The sequence below is a fragment of the Schistocerca piceifrons genome, unplaced genomic scaffold (assembly GCF_021461385.2).
Source record: "Schistocerca piceifrons isolate TAMUIC-IGC-003096 unplaced genomic scaffold, iqSchPice1.1 HiC_scaffold_422, whole genome shotgun sequence".
NCBI classification, from domain to species: domain Eukaryota; kingdom Metazoa; phylum Arthropoda; class Insecta; order Orthoptera; family Acrididae; genus Schistocerca; species Schistocerca piceifrons.
The window spans coordinates 66949-82271 of record NW_025728648.1 but is presented as its reverse complement, the minus strand read 5'-3'; the positions used below and the strand labels follow the sequence as shown (position 1 = coordinate 82271).

The following is a 15323-nucleotide window of genomic DNA, read 5'->3' as shown; positions in this document are numbered from 1 at the left end:
GTCCCACTTTCCCTTGAGACATCTGCTCGGGAAGCAGCGTGAAGTTGCCGCTGGCCCCAGCATCGGTGGTTCAGTGGTAGAATGCTCGCCTGCCACGCGGGCGGCCCGGGTTCGATTCCCGGCCGATGCATCATTTTGCTTTTCCCGCGATAATGCTGCCGTGTGGCTTGCGCGCTTGAGATGCACGATCCGCAAGAATATATAGCTGGATTCCCTTGAGAAGAACCGAGAACGCAGCACTCGCCGGTCCCCACTAGGACGCTCGCATGATGTTCTGCAGACTAGCGTCGGCTTGGCCTCACAAGTTGCTGTGTCCAGGTGCCTCCGAGGCACTGAGCTTTAACGACAAGGAGTGCTGCCTATCGTTGCAACAGCTGCAGCAACACCGCAATCAACTGGGCCGGCAGTGCGCGTGTAGCAACAGAACACGTTACCCAGGAAGTACAGTGTCTCTACGTCTAATATTGGGTACGGTATTTACCCAGTTTCCAGGACCAGTGGTGCACCCGTGCCTCGGTAGCGCAGTAGGCAGCGCGTAAGTCTCATAATCTTAAGGTCGTGAGTTCGATCCTCACCCGGGGCATTTAATTTTCTGTGACTGATGGTGGCGCTGTTGCTAGGGCGCCAACGTAGTTCTTGTTTGTTATCCACAACTTTTCAACGCTTCAGCGGGAAAATGTTTACCTCCTGTTATTGCTACTTACAGCTTCCCTTTTCCTCTTCTCCCAGCAGAGCATGAAGCCAAAAGCATTGCTCTGCGGCGTTTGAGGTGCGCGCCTTGCCAGTCAGTCTGTGCAAAGATGCTCGCAAAGAGAGAAGGGCGCCGACGCGGCACTCGACACGAAATGCGACAAGCGACCGTACGAACGGTCGAACGAAACGGCCGCATCCGGTGTGGTCTAGTGGCTAGGATACCTGGCTTTCACCCAGGAGGCCCGGGTTCGATTCCCGGTACCGGAACGGAATTTTTTCCACACGAGTCGTGACAAGTTTGAGCTGTCCGAGCGGCCGTTTCCCGTCCTGCTCGCAATATAGCTACTGTTTCGTGACCGTCAGCAGAATATAGACTAGGGAAGCAGACGCACGACGACCATAGAAATGGTGTACGGCTTCATGCCACCAGTTTCCAGCGTAGGGCTGAGCAACTGCATCTGCTGGGGCCCGTTAGCTCAGTTGGTTAGAGCGTCGTGCTAATAACGCGAAGGTCGTGGGTTCGATCCCCCCACGGGCCACTACTCTTTTACTACTACGAAAAGGCAGCGCCGATTTCAGCTGGCGAGTGTGATGACCAAAAGATCATCACCCTGCGTGGAAGTTGACAGAGGATCCGAACCCGACTCGTCGGGAAGCGCTACATCATTCACTCGGCAATGGCCATAATATCTTGAATACACTGGTTCTCAACCGATAAAGAGAAAATGAAAGAAAATGTCCGATTGCCGATGCGCAACCACTTTGGCCCCTGTCAGTACTTGGGCGGGTGAGCGCATGGGAACACAGGGTACTATTGGCAGTTTTACTTCCTATTTTTGTTTCTCCTTAGTTTTCGGAGCTGCAGCCCGATTCGGTCAGGGAGACGCCACCGTGAAATGAAGGGGGCGTGCTGTGTGTCCATCGCCTAGCCTCACCTCTCTTTACCTCTCTCAGTCGTTTCTCGTGCTTGTCGTTTTGATATAGGCCGATTTGAGAGCGTCAGCTCTCGCGTCAGCCGAGCAAAGTCGAGACAAGTCGAGACACACTAAGGGCTGGTATGCAGCGAGTAGGAGGCCGGAAAAACAATAATTTAAGAGCGCGTGGCAAAAGTACTCATACGCGAAATTAAAAGCCTGCTGCGGTGGCCGGGAATCGAACCCGGATCAACTGCTTGGAAGGCAACTATGCTGACCATTACACCACCACCGCACAAGCGAGCGCCCCGCCTCCGCGCTGTGTCGGCTTCCCGCCTGTCGGCAGCGGCCGAAGGTGATCGTACCTGGCAGGCGCATTTCGAGGTAGGCTAGGGGAGCACATCCAGACGCATTCGGACAGCGTATCCGCGCACATTTCGCATCCTTTGGCAAGAGTCGGCGCCGGCGAGGACCGCGTTCTGGCGGCATTTTTAAGCAGTGCAGTGCAGGATTCAGCGTCTGCAGCATCTTCTCCACAGAATGCTACGGCGCTTGACGGCAGTCCCACTTTCCCTTGAGACATCTGCTCGGGAAGCAGCGTGAAGTTGCCGCTGGCCCCAGCATCGGTGGTTCAGTGGTAGAATGCTCGCCTGCCACGCGGGCGGCCCGGGTTCGATTCCCGGCCGATGCATCATTTTGCTTTTCCCGCGATAATGCTGCCGTGTGGCTTGCGCGCTTGAGATGCACGATCCGCAAGAATATATAGCTGGATTCCCTTGAGAAGAACCGAGAACGCAGCACTCGCCGGTCCCCACTAGGACGCTCGCATGATGTTCTGCAGACTAGCGTCGGCTTGGCCTCACAAGTTGCTGTGTCCAGGTGCCTCCGAGGCACTGAGCTTTAACGACAAGGAGTGCTGCCTATCGTTGCAACAGCTGCAGCAACACCGCAATCAACTGGGCCGGCAGTGCGCGTGTAGCAACAGAACACGTTACCCAGGAAGTACAGTGTCTCTACGTCTAATATTGGGTACGGTATTTACCCAGTTTCCAGGACCACTGGTGCACCCGTGCCTCGGTAGCGCAGTAGGCAGCGCGTAAGTCTCATAATCTTAAGGTCGTGCGTTCGATCCTCACCCGGGGCATTTAATTTTCTGTGACTGATGGTGGCGCTGTTGCTAGGGCGCCAACGTAGTTCTTGTTTGTTATCCACAACTTTTCAACGCTTCAGCGGGAAAATGTTTACCTCCTGTTATTGCTACTTACAGCTTCCCTTTTCCTCTTCTCCCAGCAGAGCATGAAGCCAAAAGCATTGCTCTGCGGCGTTTGAGGTGCGCGCCTTGCCAGTCAGTCTGTGCAAAGATGCTCGCAAAGAGAGAAGGGCGCCGACGCGGCACTCGACACGAAATGCGACAAGCGACCGTACGAACGGTCGAACGAAACGGCCGCATCCGGTGTGGTCTAGTGGCTAGGATACCTGGCTTTCACCCAGGAGGCCCGGGTTCGATTCCCGGTACCGGAACGGAATTTTTTCCACACGAGTCGTGACAAGTTTGAGCTGTCCGAGCGGCCGTTTCCCGTCCTGCTCGCAATATAGCTACTGTTTCGTGACCGTCAGCAGAATATAGACTAGGGAAGCAGACGCACGACGACCATAGAAATGGTGTACGGCTTCATGCCACCAGTTTCCAGCGTAGGGCTGAGCAACTGCATCTGCTGGGGCCCGTTAGCTCAGTTGGTTAGAGCGTCGTGCTAATAACGCGAAGGTCGTGGGTTCGATCCCCCCACGGGCCACTACTCTTTTACTACTACGAAAAGGCAGCGCCGATTTCAGCTAACGAGTGTGATGACCAAAAGATCATCACCCTGCGTGGAAGTTGACAGAGGATCCGAACCCGACTCGTCGGGAAGCGCTACATCATTCACTCGGCAATGGCCATAATATCTTGAATACACTGGTTCTCAACCGATAAAGAGAAAATGAAAGAAAATGTCCGATTGCCGATGCGCAACCACTTTGGCCCCTGTCAGTACTTGGGCGGGTGAGCGCATGGGAACACAGGGTACTATTGGCAGTTTTACTTCCTATTTTTGTTTCTCCTTAGTTTTCGGAGCTGCAGCCCGATTCGGTCAGGGAGACGCCACCGTGAAATGAAGGGGGCGTGCTGTGTGTCCATCGCCTAGCCTCACCTCTCTTTACCTCTCTCAGTCGTTTCTCGTGCTTGTCGTTTTGATATAGGCCGATTTGAGAGCGTCAGCTCTCGCGTCAGCCGAGCAAAGTCGAGACAAGTCGAGACACACTAAGGGCTGGTATGCAGCGAGTAGGAGGCCGGAAAAACAATAATTTAAGAGCGCGTGGCAAAAGTACTCATACGCGAAATTAAAAGCCTGCTGCGGTGGCCGGGAATCGAACCCGGATCAACTGCTTGGAAGGCAACTATGCTGACCATTACACCACCACCGCACAAGCGAGCGCCCCGCCTCCGCGCTGTGTCGGCTTCCCGCCTGTCGGCAGCGGCCGAAGGTGATCGTACCTGGCAGGCGCATTTCGAGGTAGGCTAGGGGAGCACATCCAGACGCATTCGGACAGCGTATCCGCGCACATTTCGCATCCTTTGGCAAGAGTCGGCGCCGGCGAGGACCGCGTTCTGGCGGCATTTTTAAGCAGTGCAGTGCAGGATTCAGCGTCTGCAGCATCTTCTCCACAGAATGCTACGGCGCTTGACGGCAGTCCCACTTTCCCTTGAGACATCTGCTCGGGAAGCAGCGTGAAGTTGCCGCTGGCCCCAGCATCGGTGGTTCAGTGGTAGAATGCTCGCCTGCCACGCGGGCGGCCCGGGTTCGATTCCCGGCCGATGCATCATTTTGCTTTTCCCGCGATAATGCTGCCGTGTGGCTTGCGCGCTTGAGATGCACGATCCGCAAGAATATATAGCTGGATTCCCTTGAGAAGAACCGAGAACGCAGCACTCGCCGGTCCCCACTAGGACGCTCGCATGATGTTCTGCAGACTAGCGTCGGCTTGGCCTCACAAGTTGCTGTGTCCAGGTGCCTCCGAGGCACTGAGCTTTAACGACAAGGAGTGCTGCCTATCGTTGCAACAGCTGCAGCAACACCGCAATCAACTGGGCCGGCAGTGCGCGTGTAGCAACAGAACACGTTACCCAGGAAGTACAGTGTCTCTACGTCTAATATTGGGTACGGTATTTACCCAGTTTCCAGGACCAGTGGTGCACCCGTGCCTCGGTAGCGCAGTAGGCAGCGCGTAAGTCTCATAATCTTAAGGTCGTGAGTTCGATCCTCACCCGGGGCATTTAATTTTCTGTGACTGATGGTGGCGCTGTTGCTAGGGCGCCAACGTAGTTCTTGTTTGTTATCCACAACTTTTCAACGCTTCAGCGGGAAAATGTTTACCTCCTGTTATTGCTACTTACAGCTTCCCTTTTCCTCTTCTCCCAGCAGAGCATGAAGCCAAAAGCATTGCTCTGCGGCGTTTGAGGTGCGCGCCTTGCCAGTCAGTCTGTGCAAAGATGCTCGCAAAGAGAGAAGGGCGCCGACGCGGCACTCGACACGAAATGCGACAAGCGACCGTACGAACGGTCGAACGAAACGGCCGCATCCGGTGTGGTCTAGTGGCTAGGATACCTGGCTTTCACCCAGGAGGCCCGGGTTCGATTCCCGGTACCGGAACGGAATTTTTTCCACACGAGTCGTGACAAGTTTGAGCTGTCCGAGCGGCCGTTTCCCGTCCTGCTCGCAATATAGCTACTGTTTCGTGACCGTCAGCAGAATATAGACTAGGGAAGCAGACGCACGACGACCATAGAAATGGTGTACGGCTTCATGCCACCAGTTTCCAGCGTAGGGCTGAGCAACTGCATCTGCTGGGGCCCGTTAGCTCAGTTGGTTAGAGCGTCGTGCTAATAACGCGAAGGTCGTGGGTTCGATCCCCCCACGGGCCACTACTCTTTTACTACTACGAAAAGGCAGCGCCGATTTCAGCTGGCGAGTGTGATGACCAAAAGATCATCACCCTGCGTGGAAGTTGACAGAGGATCCGAACCCGACTCGTCGGGAAGCGCTACATCATTCACTCGGCAATGGCCATAATATCTTGAATACACTGGTTCTCAACCGATAAAGAGAAAATGAAAGAAAATGTCCGATTGCCGATGCGCAACCACTTTGGCCCCTGTCAGTACTTGGGCGGGTGAGCGCATGGGAACACAGGGTACTATTGGCAGTTTTACTTCCTATTTTTGTTTCTCCTTAGTTTTCGGAGCTGCAGCCCGATTCGGTCAGGGAGACGCCACCGTGAAATGAAGGGGGCGTGCTGTGTGTCCATCGCCTAGCCTCACCTCTCTTTACCTCTCTCAGTCGTTTCTCGTGCTTGTCGTTTTGATATAGGCCGATTTGAGAGCGTCAGCTCTCGCGTCAGCCGAGCAAAGTCGAGACAAGTCGAGACACACTAAGGGCTGGTATGCAGCGAGTAGGAGGCCGGAAAAACAATAATTTAAGAGCGCGTGGCAAAAGTACTCATACGCGAAATTAAAAGCCTGCTGCGGTGGCCGGGAATCGAACCCGGATCAACTGCTTGGAAGGCAACTATGCTGACCATTACACCACCACCGCACAAGCGAGCGCCCCGCCTCCGCGCTGTGTCGGCTTCCCGCCTGTCGGCAGCGGCCGAAGGTGATCGTACCTGGCAGGCGCATTTCGAGGTAGGCTAGGGGAGCACATCCAGACGCATTCGGACAGCGTATCCGCGCACATTTCGCATCCTTTGGCAAGAGTCGGCGCCGGCGAGGACCGCGTTCTGGCGGCATTTTTAAGCAGTGCAGTGCAGGATTCAGCGTCTGCAGCATCTTCTCCACAGAATGCTACGGCGCTTGACGGCAGTCCCACTTTCCCTTGAGACATCTGCTCGGGAAGCAGCGTGAAGTTGCCGCTGGCCCCAGCATCGGTGGTTCAGTGGTAGAATGCTCGCCTGCCACGCGGGCGGCCCGGGTTCGATTCCCGGCCGATGCATCATTTTGCTTTTCCCGCGATAATGCTGCCGTGTGGCTTGCGCGCTTGAGATGCACGATCCGCAAGAATATATAGCTGGATTCCCTTGAGAAGAACCGAGAACGCAGCACTCGCCGGTCCCCACTAGGACGCTCGCATGATGTTCTGCAGACTAGCGTCGGCTTGGCCTCACAAGTTGCTGTGTCCAGGTGCCTCCGAGGCACTGAGCTTTAACGACAAGGAGTGCTGCCTATCGTTGCAACAGCTGCAGCAACACCGCAATCAACTGGGCCGGCAGTGCGCGTGTAGCAACAGAACACGTTATCCAGGAAGTACAGTGTCTCTACGTCTAATATTGGGTACGGTATTTACCCAGTTTCCAGGACCAGTGGTGCACCCGTGCCTCGGTAGCGCAGTAGGCAGCGCGTAAGTCTCATAATCTTAAGGTCGTGCGTTCGATCCTCACCCGGGGCATTTAATTTTCTGTGACTGATGGTGGCGCTGTTGCTAGGGCGCCAACGTAGTTCTTGTTTGTTATCCACAACTTTTCAACGCTTCAGCGGGAAAATGTTTACCTCCTGTTATTGCTACTTACAGCTTCCCTTTTCCTCTTCTCCCAGCAGAGCATGAAGCCAAAAGCATTGCTCTGCGGCGTTTGAGGTGCGCGCCTTGCCAGTCAGTCTGTGCAAAGATGCTCGCAAAGAGAGAAGGGCGCCGACGCGGCACTCGACACGAAATGCGACAAGCGACCGTACGAACGGTCGAACGAAACGGCCGCATCCGGTGTGGTCTAGTGGCTAGGATACCTGGCTTTCACCCAGGAGGCCCGGGTTCGATTCCCGGTACCGGAACGGAATTTTTTCCACACGAGTCGTGACAAGTTTGAGCTGTCCGAGCGGCCGTTTCCCGTCCTGCTCGCAATATAGCTACTGTTTCGTGACCGTCAGCAGAATATAGACTAGGGAAGCAGACGCACGACGACCATAGAAATGGTGTACGGCTTCATGCCACCAGTTTCCAGCGTAGGGCTGAGCAACTGCATCTGCTGGGGCCCGTTAGCTCAGTTGGTTAGAGCGTCGTGCTAATAACGCGAAGGTCGTGGGTTCGATCCCCCCACGGGCCACTACTCTTTTACTACTACGAAAAGGCAGCGCCGATTTCAGCTGGCGAGTGTGATGACCAAAAGATCATCACCCTGCGTGGAAGTTGACAGAGGATCCGAACCCGACTCGTCGGGAAGCGCTACATCATTCACTCGGCAATGGCCATAATATCTTGAATACACTGGTTCTCAACCGATAAAGAGAAAATGAAAGAAAATGTCCGATTGCCGATGCGCAACCACTTTGGCCCCTGTCAGTACTTGGGCGGGTGAGCGCATGGGAACACAGGGTACTATTGGCAGTTTTACTTCCTATTTTTGTTTCTCCTTAGTTTTCGGAGCTGCAGCCCGATTCGGTCAGGGAGACGCCACCGTGAAATGAAGGGGGCGTGCTGTGTGTCCATCGCCTAGCCTCACCTCTCTTTACCTCTCTCAGTCGTTTCTCGTGCTTGTCGTTTTGATATAGGCCGATTTGAGAGCGTCAGCTCTCGCGTCAGCCGAGCAAAGTCGAGACAAGTCGAGACACACTAAGGGCTGGTATGCAGCGAGTAGGAGGCCGGAAAAACAATAATTTAAGAGCGCGTGGCAAAAGTACTCATACGCGAAATTAAAAGCCTGCTGCGGTGGCCGGGAATCGAACCCGGATCAACTGCTTGGAAGGCAACTATGCTGACCATTACACCACCACCGCACAAGCGAGCGCCCCGCCTCCGCGCTGTGTCGGCTTCCCGCCTGTCGGCAGCGGCCGAAGGTGATCGTACCTGGCAGGCGCATTTCGAGGTAGGCTAGGGGAGCACATCCAGACGCATTCGGACAGCGTATCCGCGCACATTTCGCATCCTTTGGCAAGAGTCGGCGCCGGCGAGGACCGCGTTCTGGCGGCATTTTTAAGCAGTGCAGTGCAGGATTCAGCGTCTGCAGCATCTTCTCCACAGAATGCTACGGCGCTTGACGGCAGTCCCACTTTCCCTTGAGACATCTGCTCGGGAAGCAGCGTGAAGTTGCCGCTGGCCCCAGCATCGGTGGTTCAGTGGTAGAATGCTCGCCTGCCACGCGGGCGGCCCGGGTTCGATTCCCGGCCGATGCATCATTTTGCTTTTCCCGCGATAATGCTGCCGTGTGGCTTGCGCGCTTGAGATGCACGATCCGCAAGAATATATAGCTGGATTCCCTTGAGAAGAACCGAGAACGCAGCACTCGCCGGTCCCCACTAGGACGCTCGCATGATGTTCTGCAGACTAGCGTCGGCTTGGCCTCACAAGTTGCTGTGTCCAGGTGCCTCCGAGGCACTGAGCTTTAACGACAAGGAGTGCTGCCTATCGTTGCAACAGCTGCAGCAACACCGCAATCAACTGGGCCGGCAGTGCGCGTGTAGCAACAGAACACGTTACCCAGGAAGTACAGTGTCTCTACGTCTAATATTGGGTACGGTATTTACCCAGTTTCCAGGACCAGTGGTGCACCCGTGCCTCGGTAGCGCAGTAGGCAGCGCGTAAGTCTCATAATCTTAAGGTCGTGAGTTCGATCCTCACCCGGGGCATTTAATTTTCTGTGACTGATGGTGGCGCTGTTGCTAGGGCGCCAACGTAGTTCTTGTTTGTTATCCACAACTTTTCAACGCTTCAGCGGGAAAATGTTTACCTCCTGTTATTGCTACTTACAGCTTCCCTTTTCCTCTTCTCCCAGCAGAGCATGAAGCCAAAAGCATTGCTCTGCGGCGTTTGAGGTGCGCGCCTTGCCAGTCAGTCTGTGCAAAGATGCTCGCAAAGAGAGAAGGGCGCCGACGCGGCACTCGACACGAAATGCGACAAGCGACCGTACGAACGGTCGAACGAAACGGCCGCATCCGGTGTGGTCTAGTGGCTAGGATACCTGGCTTTCACCCAGGAGGCCCGGGTTCGATTCCCGGTACCGGAACGGAATTTTTTCCACACGAGTCGTGACAAGTTTGAGCTGTCCGAGCGGCCGTTTCCCGTCCTGCTCGCAATATAGCTACTGTTTCGTGACCGTCAGCAGAATATAGACTAGGGAAGCAGACGCACGACGACCATAGAAATGGTGTACGGCTTCATGCCACCAGTTTCCAGCGTAGGGCTGAGCAACTGCATCTGCTGGGGCCCGTTAGCTCAGTTGGTTAGAGCGTCGTGCTAATAACGCGAAGGTCGTGGGTTCGATCCCCCCACGGGCCACTACTCTTTTACTACTACGAAAAGGCAGCGCCGATTTCAGCTGGCGAGTGTGATGACCAAAAGATCATCACCCTGCGTGGAAGTTGACAGAGGATCCGAACCCGACTCGTCGGGAAGCGCTACATCATTCACTCGGCAATGGCCATAATATCTTGAATACACTGGTTCTCAACCGATAAAGAGAAAATGAAAGAAAATGTCCGATTGCCGATGCGCAACCACTTTGGCCCCTGTCAGTACTTGGGCGGGTGAGCGCATGGGAACACAGGGTACTATTGGCAGTTTTACTTCCTATTTTTGTTTCTCCTTAGTTTTCGGAGCTGCAGCCCGATTCGGTCAGGGAGACGCCACCGTGAAATGAAGGGGGCGTGCTGTGTGTCCATCGCCTAGCCTCACCTCTCTTTACCTCTCTCAGTCGTTTCTCGTGCTTGTCGTTTTGATATAGGCCGATTTGAGAGCGTCAGCTCTCGCGTCAGCCGAGCAAAGTCGAGACAAGTCGAGACACACTAAGGGCTGGTATGCAGCGAGTAGGAGGCCGGAAAAACAATAATTTAAGAGCGCGTGGCAAAAGTACTCATACGCGAAATTAAAAGCCTGCTGCGGTGGCCGGGAATCGAACCCGGATCAACTGCTTGGAAGGCAACTATGCTGACCATTACACCACCACCGCACAAGCGAGCGCCCCGCCTCCGCGCTGTGTCGGCTTCCCGCCTGTCGGCAGCGGCCGAAGGTGATCGTACCTGGCAGGCGCATTTCGAGGTAGGCTAGGGGAGCACATCCAGACGCATTCGGACAGCGTATCCGCGCACATTTCGCATCCTTTGGCAAGAGTCGGCGCCGGCGAGGACCGCGTTCTGGCGGCATTTTTAAGCAGTGCAGTGCAGGATTCAGCGTCTGCAGCATCTTCTCCACAGAATGCTACGGCGCTTGACGGCAGTCCCACTTTCCCTTGAGACATCTGCTCGGGAAGCAGCGTGAAGTTGCCGCTGGCCCCAGCATCGGTGGTTCAGTGGTAGAATGCTCGCCTGCCACGCGGGCGGCCCGGGTTCGATTCCCGGCCGATGCATCATTTTGCTTTTCCCGCGATAATGCTGCCGTGTGGCTTGCGCGCTTGAGATGCACGATCCGCAAGAATATATAGCTGGATTCCCTTGAGAAGAACCGAGAACGCAGCACTCGCCGGTCCCCACTAGGACGCTCGCATGATGTTCTGCAGACTAGCGTCGGCTTGGCCTCACAAGTTGCTGTGTCCAGGTGCCTCCGAGGCACTGAGCTTTAACGACAAGGAGTGCTGCCTATCGTTGCAACAGCTGCAGCAACACCGCAATCAACTGGGCCGGCAGTGCGCGTGTAGCAACAGAACACGTTACCCAGGAAGTACAGTGTCTCTACGTCTAATATTGGGTACGGTATTTACCCAGTTTCCAGGACCAGTGGTGCACCCGTGCCTCGGTAGCGCAGTAGGCAGCGCGTAAGTCTCATAATCTTAAGGTCGTGAGTTCGATCCTCACCCGGGGCATTTAATTTTCTGTGACTGATGGTGGCGCTGTTGCTAGGGCGCCAACGTAGTTCTTGTTTGTTATCCACAACTTTTCAACGCTTCAGCGGGAAAATGTTTACCTCCTGTTATTGCTACTTACAGCTTCCCTTTTCCTCTTCTCCCAGCAGAGCATGAAGCCAAAAGCATTGCTCTGCGGCGTTTGAGGTGCGCGCCTTGCCAGTCAGTCTGTGCAAAGATGCTCGCAAAGAGAGAAGGGCGCCGACGCGGCACTCGACACGAAATGCGACAAGCGACCGTACGAACGGTCGAACGAAACGGCCGCATCCGGTGTGGTCTAGTGGCTAGGATACCTGGCTTTCACCCAGGAGGCCCGGGTTCGATTCCCGGTACCGGAACGGAATTTTTTCCACACGAGTCGTGACAAGTTTGAGCTGTCCGAGCGGCCGTTTCCCGTCCTGCTCGCAATATAGCTACTGTTTCGTGACCGTCAGCAGAATATAGACTAGGGAAGCAGACGCACGACGACCATAGAAATGGTGTACGGCTTCATGCCACCAGTTTCCAGCGTAGGGCTGAGCAACTGCATCTGCTGGGGCCCGTTAGCTCAGTTGGTTAGAGCGTCGTGCTAATAACGCGAAGGTCGTGGGTTCGATCCCCCCACGGGCCACTACTCTTTTACTACTACGAAAAGGCAGCGCCGATTTCAGCTGGCGAGTGTGATGACCAAAAGATCATCACCCTGCGTGGAAGTTGACAGAGGATCCGAACCCGACTCGTCGGGAAGCGCTACATCATTCACTCGGCAATGGCCATAATATCTTGAATACACTGGTTCTCAACCGATAAAGAGAAAATGAAAGAAAATGTCCGATTGCCGATGCGCAACCACTTTGGCCCCTGTCAGTACTTGGGCGGGTGAGCGCATGGGAACACAGGGTACTATTGGCAGTTTTACTTCCTATTTTTGTTTCTCCTTAGTTTTCGGAGCTGCAGCCCGATTCGGTCAGGGAGACGCCACCGTGAAATGAAGGGGGCGTGCTGTGTGTCCATCGCCTAGCCTCACCTCTCTTTACCTCTCTCAGTCGTTTCTCGTGCTTGTCGTTTTGATATAGGCCGATTTGAGAGCGTCAGCTCTCGCGTCAGCCGAGCAAAGTCGAGACAAGTCGAGACACACTAAGGGCTGGTATGCAGCGAGTAGGAGGCCGGAAAAACAATAATTTAAGAGCGCGTGGCAAAAGTACTCATACGCGAAATTAAAAGCCTGCTGCGGTGGCCGGGAATCGAACCCGGATCAACTGCTTGGAAGGCAACTATGCTGACCATTACACCACCACCGCACAAGCGAGCGCCCCGCCTCCGCGCTGTGTCGGCTTCCCGCCTGTCGGCAGCGGCCGAAGGTGATCGTACCTGGCAGGCGCATTTCGAGGTAGGCTAGGGGAGCACATCCAGACGCATTCGGACAGCGTATCCGCGCACATTTCGCATCCTTTGGCAAGAGTCGGCGCCGGCGAGGACCGCGTTCTGGCGGCATTTTTAAGCAGTGCAGTGCAGGATTCAGCGTCTGCAGCATCTTCTCCACAGAATGCTACGGCGCTTGACGGCAGTCCCACTTTCCCTTGAGACATCTGCTCGGGAAGCAGCGTGAAGTTGCCGCTGGCCCCAGCATCGGTGGTTCAGTGGTAGAATGCTCGCCTGCCACGCGGGCGGCCCGGGTTCGATTCCCGGCCGATGCATCATTTTGCTTTTCCCGCGATAATGCTGCCGTGTGGCTTGCGCGCTTGAGATGCACGATCCGCAAGAATATATAGCTGGATTCCCTTGAGAAGAACCGAGAACGCAGCACTCGCCGGTCCCCACTAGGACGCTCGCATGATGTTCTGCAGACTAGCGTCGGCTTGGCCTCACAAGTTGCTGTGTCCAGGTGCCTCTGAGGCACTGAGCTTTAACGACAAGGAGTGCTGCCTATCGTTGCAACAGCTGCAGCAACACCGCAATCAACTGGGCCGGCAGTGCGCGTGTAGCAACAGAACACGTTACCCAGGAAGTACAGTGTCTCTACGTCTAATATTGGGTACGGTATTTACCCAGTTTCCAGGACCAGTGGTGCACCCGTGCCTCGGTAGCGCAGTAGGCAGCGCGTAAGTCTCATAATCTTAAGGTCGTGAGTTCGATCCTCACCCGGGGCATTTAATTTTCTGTGACTGATGGTGGCGCTGTTGCTAGGGCGCCAACGTAGTTCTTGTTTGTTATCCACAACTTTTCAACGCTTCAGCGGGAAAATGTTTACCTCCTGTTATTGCTACTTACAGCTTCCCTTTTCCTCTTCTCCCAGCAGAGCATGAAGCCAAAAGCATTGCTCTGCGGCGTTTGAGGTGCGCGCCTTGCCAGTCAGTCTGTGCAAAGATGCTCGCAAAGAGAGAAGGGCGCCGACGCGGCACTCGACACGAAATGCGACAAGCGACCGTACGAACGGTCGAACGAAACGGCCGCATCCGGTGTGGTCTAGTGGCTAGGATACCTGGCTTTCACCCAGGAGGCCCGGGTTCGATTCCCGGTACCGGAACGGAATTTTTTCCACACGAGTCGTGACAAGTTTGAGCTGTCCGAGCGGCCGTTTCCCGTCCTGCTCGCAATATAGCTACTGTTTCGTGACCGTCAGCAGAATATAGACTAGGGAAGCAGACGCACGACGACCATAGAAATGGTGTACGGCTTCATGCCACCAGTTTCCAGCGTAGGGCTGAGCAACTGCATCTGCTGGGGCCCGTTAGCTCAGTTGGTTAGAGCGTCGTGCTAATAACGCGAAGGTCGTGGGTTCGATCCCCCCACGGGCCACTACTCTTTTACTACTACGAAAAGGCAGCGCCGATTTCAGCTGGCGAGTGTGATGACCAAAAGATCATCACCCTGCGTGGAAGTTGACAGAGGATCCGAACCCGACTCGTCGGGAAGCGCTACATCATTCACTCGGCAATGGCCATAATATCTTGAATACACTGGTTCTCAACCGATAAAGAGAAAATGAAAGAAAATGTCCGATTGCCGATGCGCAACCACTTTGGCCCCTGTCAGTACTTGGGCGGGTGAGCGCATGGGAACACAGGGTACTATTGGCAGTTTTACTTCCTATTTTTGTTTCTCCTTAGTTTTCGGAGCTGCAGCCCGATTCGGTCAGGGAGACGCCACCGTGAAATGAAGGGGGCGTGCTGTGTGTCCATCGCCTAGCCTCACCTCTCTTTACCTCTCTCAGTCGTTTCTCGTGCTTGTCGTTTTGATATAGGCCGATTTGAGAGCGTCAGCTCTCGCGTCAGCCGAGCAAAGTCGAGACAAGTCGAGACACACTAAGGGCTGGTATGCAGCGAGTAGGAGGCCGGAAAAACAATAATTTAAGAGCGCGTGGCAAAAGTACTCATACGCGAAATTAAAAGCCTGCTGCGGTGGCCGGGAATCGAACCCGGATCAACTGCTTGGAAGGCAACTATGCTGACCATTACACCACCACCGCACAAGCGAGCGCCCCGCCTCCGCGCTGTGTCGGCTTCCCGCCTGTCGGCAGCGGCCGAAGGTGATCGTACCTGGCAGGCGCATTTCGAGGTAGGCTAGGGGAGCACATCCAGACGCATTCGGACAGCGTATCCGCGCACATTTCGCATCCTTTGGCAAGAGTCGGCGCCGGCGAGGACCGCGTTCTGGCGGCATTTTTAAGCAGTGCAGTGCAGGATTCAGCGTCTGCAGCATCTTCTCCACAGAATGCTACGGCGCTTGACGGCAGTCCCACTTTCCCTTGAGACATCTGCTCGGGAAGCAGCGTGAAGTTGCCGCTGGCCCCAGCATCGGTGGTTCAGTGGTAGAATGCTCGCCTGCCACGCGGGCGGCCCGGGTTCGATTCCCGGCCGATGCATCATTTTGCTTTTCCCG

At 55.1% G+C, this 15323-nt stretch overlaps 36 non-coding genes across 36 annotated transcripts; 29 read left to right on the top strand and 7 right to left on the bottom strand.

The window, feature by feature from the left end:
• The first annotated feature begins 59 nt into the window (after nt 1-59).
• Nucleotides 60-130, top strand: Trnag-gcc. Its single transcript has one exon. It is a non-coding gene; the product is annotated as a tRNA-Gly (tRNA).
• Nucleotides 131-510: 380 nt separating this feature from the next.
• Nucleotides 511-583, top strand: Trnam-cau. The gene has a single exon. It is a non-coding gene; the product is annotated as a tRNA-Met (tRNA).
• A 305-nt stretch (nt 584-888) lies between these two features.
• Trnae-uuc lies at nt 889-960 on the top strand. Its single transcript has one exon. It is a non-coding gene; the product is annotated as a tRNA-Glu (tRNA).
• Nucleotides 961-1158: 198 nt separating this feature from the next.
• On the top strand, nt 1159-1232 carry Trnai-aau. Its single transcript has one exon. It is a non-coding gene; the product is annotated as a tRNA-Ile (tRNA).
• Nucleotides 1233-1830: 598 nt separating this feature from the next.
• Nucleotides 1831-1902, bottom strand: Trnag-ucc. Its single transcript has one exon. It is a non-coding gene; the product is annotated as a tRNA-Gly (tRNA).
• A 325-nt stretch (nt 1903-2227) lies between these two features.
• On the top strand, nt 2228-2298 carry Trnag-gcc. The gene has a single exon. It is a non-coding gene; the product is annotated as a tRNA-Gly (tRNA).
• A 380-nt stretch (nt 2299-2678) lies between these two features.
• On the top strand, nt 2679-2751 carry Trnam-cau. The gene has a single exon. It is a non-coding gene; the product is annotated as a tRNA-Met (tRNA).
• A 305-nt stretch (nt 2752-3056) lies between these two features.
• On the top strand, nt 3057-3128 carry Trnae-uuc. Its single transcript has one exon. It is a non-coding gene; the product is annotated as a tRNA-Glu (tRNA).
• Nucleotides 3129-3326: 198 nt separating this feature from the next.
• Nucleotides 3327-3400, top strand: Trnai-aau. Its single transcript has one exon. It is a non-coding gene; the product is annotated as a tRNA-Ile (tRNA).
• A 598-nt stretch (nt 3401-3998) lies between these two features.
• Nucleotides 3999-4070, bottom strand: Trnag-ucc. The gene has a single exon. It is a non-coding gene; the product is annotated as a tRNA-Gly (tRNA).
• A 325-nt stretch (nt 4071-4395) lies between these two features.
• On the top strand, nt 4396-4466 carry Trnag-gcc. Its single transcript has one exon. It is a non-coding gene; the product is annotated as a tRNA-Gly (tRNA).
• A 380-nt stretch (nt 4467-4846) lies between these two features.
• On the top strand, nt 4847-4919 carry Trnam-cau. Its single transcript has one exon. It is a non-coding gene; the product is annotated as a tRNA-Met (tRNA).
• Nucleotides 4920-5224: 305 nt separating this feature from the next.
• On the top strand, nt 5225-5296 carry Trnae-uuc. Its single transcript has one exon. It is a non-coding gene; the product is annotated as a tRNA-Glu (tRNA).
• Nucleotides 5297-5494: 198 nt separating this feature from the next.
• Nucleotides 5495-5568, top strand: Trnai-aau. Its single transcript has one exon. It is a non-coding gene; the product is annotated as a tRNA-Ile (tRNA).
• A 598-nt stretch (nt 5569-6166) lies between these two features.
• Trnag-ucc lies at nt 6167-6238 on the bottom strand. Its single transcript has one exon. It is a non-coding gene; the product is annotated as a tRNA-Gly (tRNA).
• A 325-nt stretch (nt 6239-6563) lies between these two features.
• On the top strand, nt 6564-6634 carry Trnag-gcc. Its single transcript has one exon. It is a non-coding gene; the product is annotated as a tRNA-Gly (tRNA).
• A 380-nt stretch (nt 6635-7014) lies between these two features.
• Trnam-cau lies at nt 7015-7087 on the top strand. Its single transcript has one exon. It is a non-coding gene; the product is annotated as a tRNA-Met (tRNA).
• Nucleotides 7088-7392: 305 nt separating this feature from the next.
• Nucleotides 7393-7464, top strand: Trnae-uuc. The gene has a single exon. It is a non-coding gene; the product is annotated as a tRNA-Glu (tRNA).
• Nucleotides 7465-7662: 198 nt separating this feature from the next.
• On the top strand, nt 7663-7736 carry Trnai-aau. The gene has a single exon. It is a non-coding gene; the product is annotated as a tRNA-Ile (tRNA).
• A 598-nt stretch (nt 7737-8334) lies between these two features.
• Trnag-ucc lies at nt 8335-8406 on the bottom strand. Its single transcript has one exon. It is a non-coding gene; the product is annotated as a tRNA-Gly (tRNA).
• Nucleotides 8407-8731: 325 nt separating this feature from the next.
• Nucleotides 8732-8802, top strand: Trnag-gcc. The gene has a single exon. It is a non-coding gene; the product is annotated as a tRNA-Gly (tRNA).
• A 380-nt stretch (nt 8803-9182) lies between these two features.
• Nucleotides 9183-9255, top strand: Trnam-cau. Its single transcript has one exon. It is a non-coding gene; the product is annotated as a tRNA-Met (tRNA).
• A 305-nt stretch (nt 9256-9560) lies between these two features.
• Nucleotides 9561-9632, top strand: Trnae-uuc. The gene has a single exon. It is a non-coding gene; the product is annotated as a tRNA-Glu (tRNA).
• A 198-nt stretch (nt 9633-9830) lies between these two features.
• Trnai-aau lies at nt 9831-9904 on the top strand. The gene has a single exon. It is a non-coding gene; the product is annotated as a tRNA-Ile (tRNA).
• Nucleotides 9905-10502: 598 nt separating this feature from the next.
• Trnag-ucc lies at nt 10503-10574 on the bottom strand. The gene has a single exon. It is a non-coding gene; the product is annotated as a tRNA-Gly (tRNA).
• Nucleotides 10575-10899: 325 nt separating this feature from the next.
• Nucleotides 10900-10970, top strand: Trnag-gcc. Its single transcript has one exon. It is a non-coding gene; the product is annotated as a tRNA-Gly (tRNA).
• Nucleotides 10971-11350: 380 nt separating this feature from the next.
• On the top strand, nt 11351-11423 carry Trnam-cau. The gene has a single exon. It is a non-coding gene; the product is annotated as a tRNA-Met (tRNA).
• Nucleotides 11424-11728: 305 nt separating this feature from the next.
• Trnae-uuc lies at nt 11729-11800 on the top strand. Its single transcript has one exon. It is a non-coding gene; the product is annotated as a tRNA-Glu (tRNA).
• Nucleotides 11801-11998: 198 nt separating this feature from the next.
• On the top strand, nt 11999-12072 carry Trnai-aau. Its single transcript has one exon. It is a non-coding gene; the product is annotated as a tRNA-Ile (tRNA).
• Nucleotides 12073-12670: 598 nt separating this feature from the next.
• Nucleotides 12671-12742, bottom strand: Trnag-ucc. The gene has a single exon. It is a non-coding gene; the product is annotated as a tRNA-Gly (tRNA).
• A 325-nt stretch (nt 12743-13067) lies between these two features.
• Nucleotides 13068-13138, top strand: Trnag-gcc. Its single transcript has one exon. It is a non-coding gene; the product is annotated as a tRNA-Gly (tRNA).
• Nucleotides 13139-13518: 380 nt separating this feature from the next.
• Nucleotides 13519-13591, top strand: Trnam-cau. The gene has a single exon. It is a non-coding gene; the product is annotated as a tRNA-Met (tRNA).
• A 305-nt stretch (nt 13592-13896) lies between these two features.
• Nucleotides 13897-13968, top strand: Trnae-uuc. The gene has a single exon. It is a non-coding gene; the product is annotated as a tRNA-Glu (tRNA).
• A 198-nt stretch (nt 13969-14166) lies between these two features.
• On the top strand, nt 14167-14240 carry Trnai-aau. The gene has a single exon. It is a non-coding gene; the product is annotated as a tRNA-Ile (tRNA).
• A 598-nt stretch (nt 14241-14838) lies between these two features.
• On the bottom strand, nt 14839-14910 carry Trnag-ucc. Its single transcript has one exon. It is a non-coding gene; the product is annotated as a tRNA-Gly (tRNA).
• A 325-nt stretch (nt 14911-15235) lies between these two features.
• On the top strand, nt 15236-15306 carry Trnag-gcc. Its single transcript has one exon. It is a non-coding gene; the product is annotated as a tRNA-Gly (tRNA).
• Nucleotides 15307-15323: the final 17 nt, after the last annotated feature.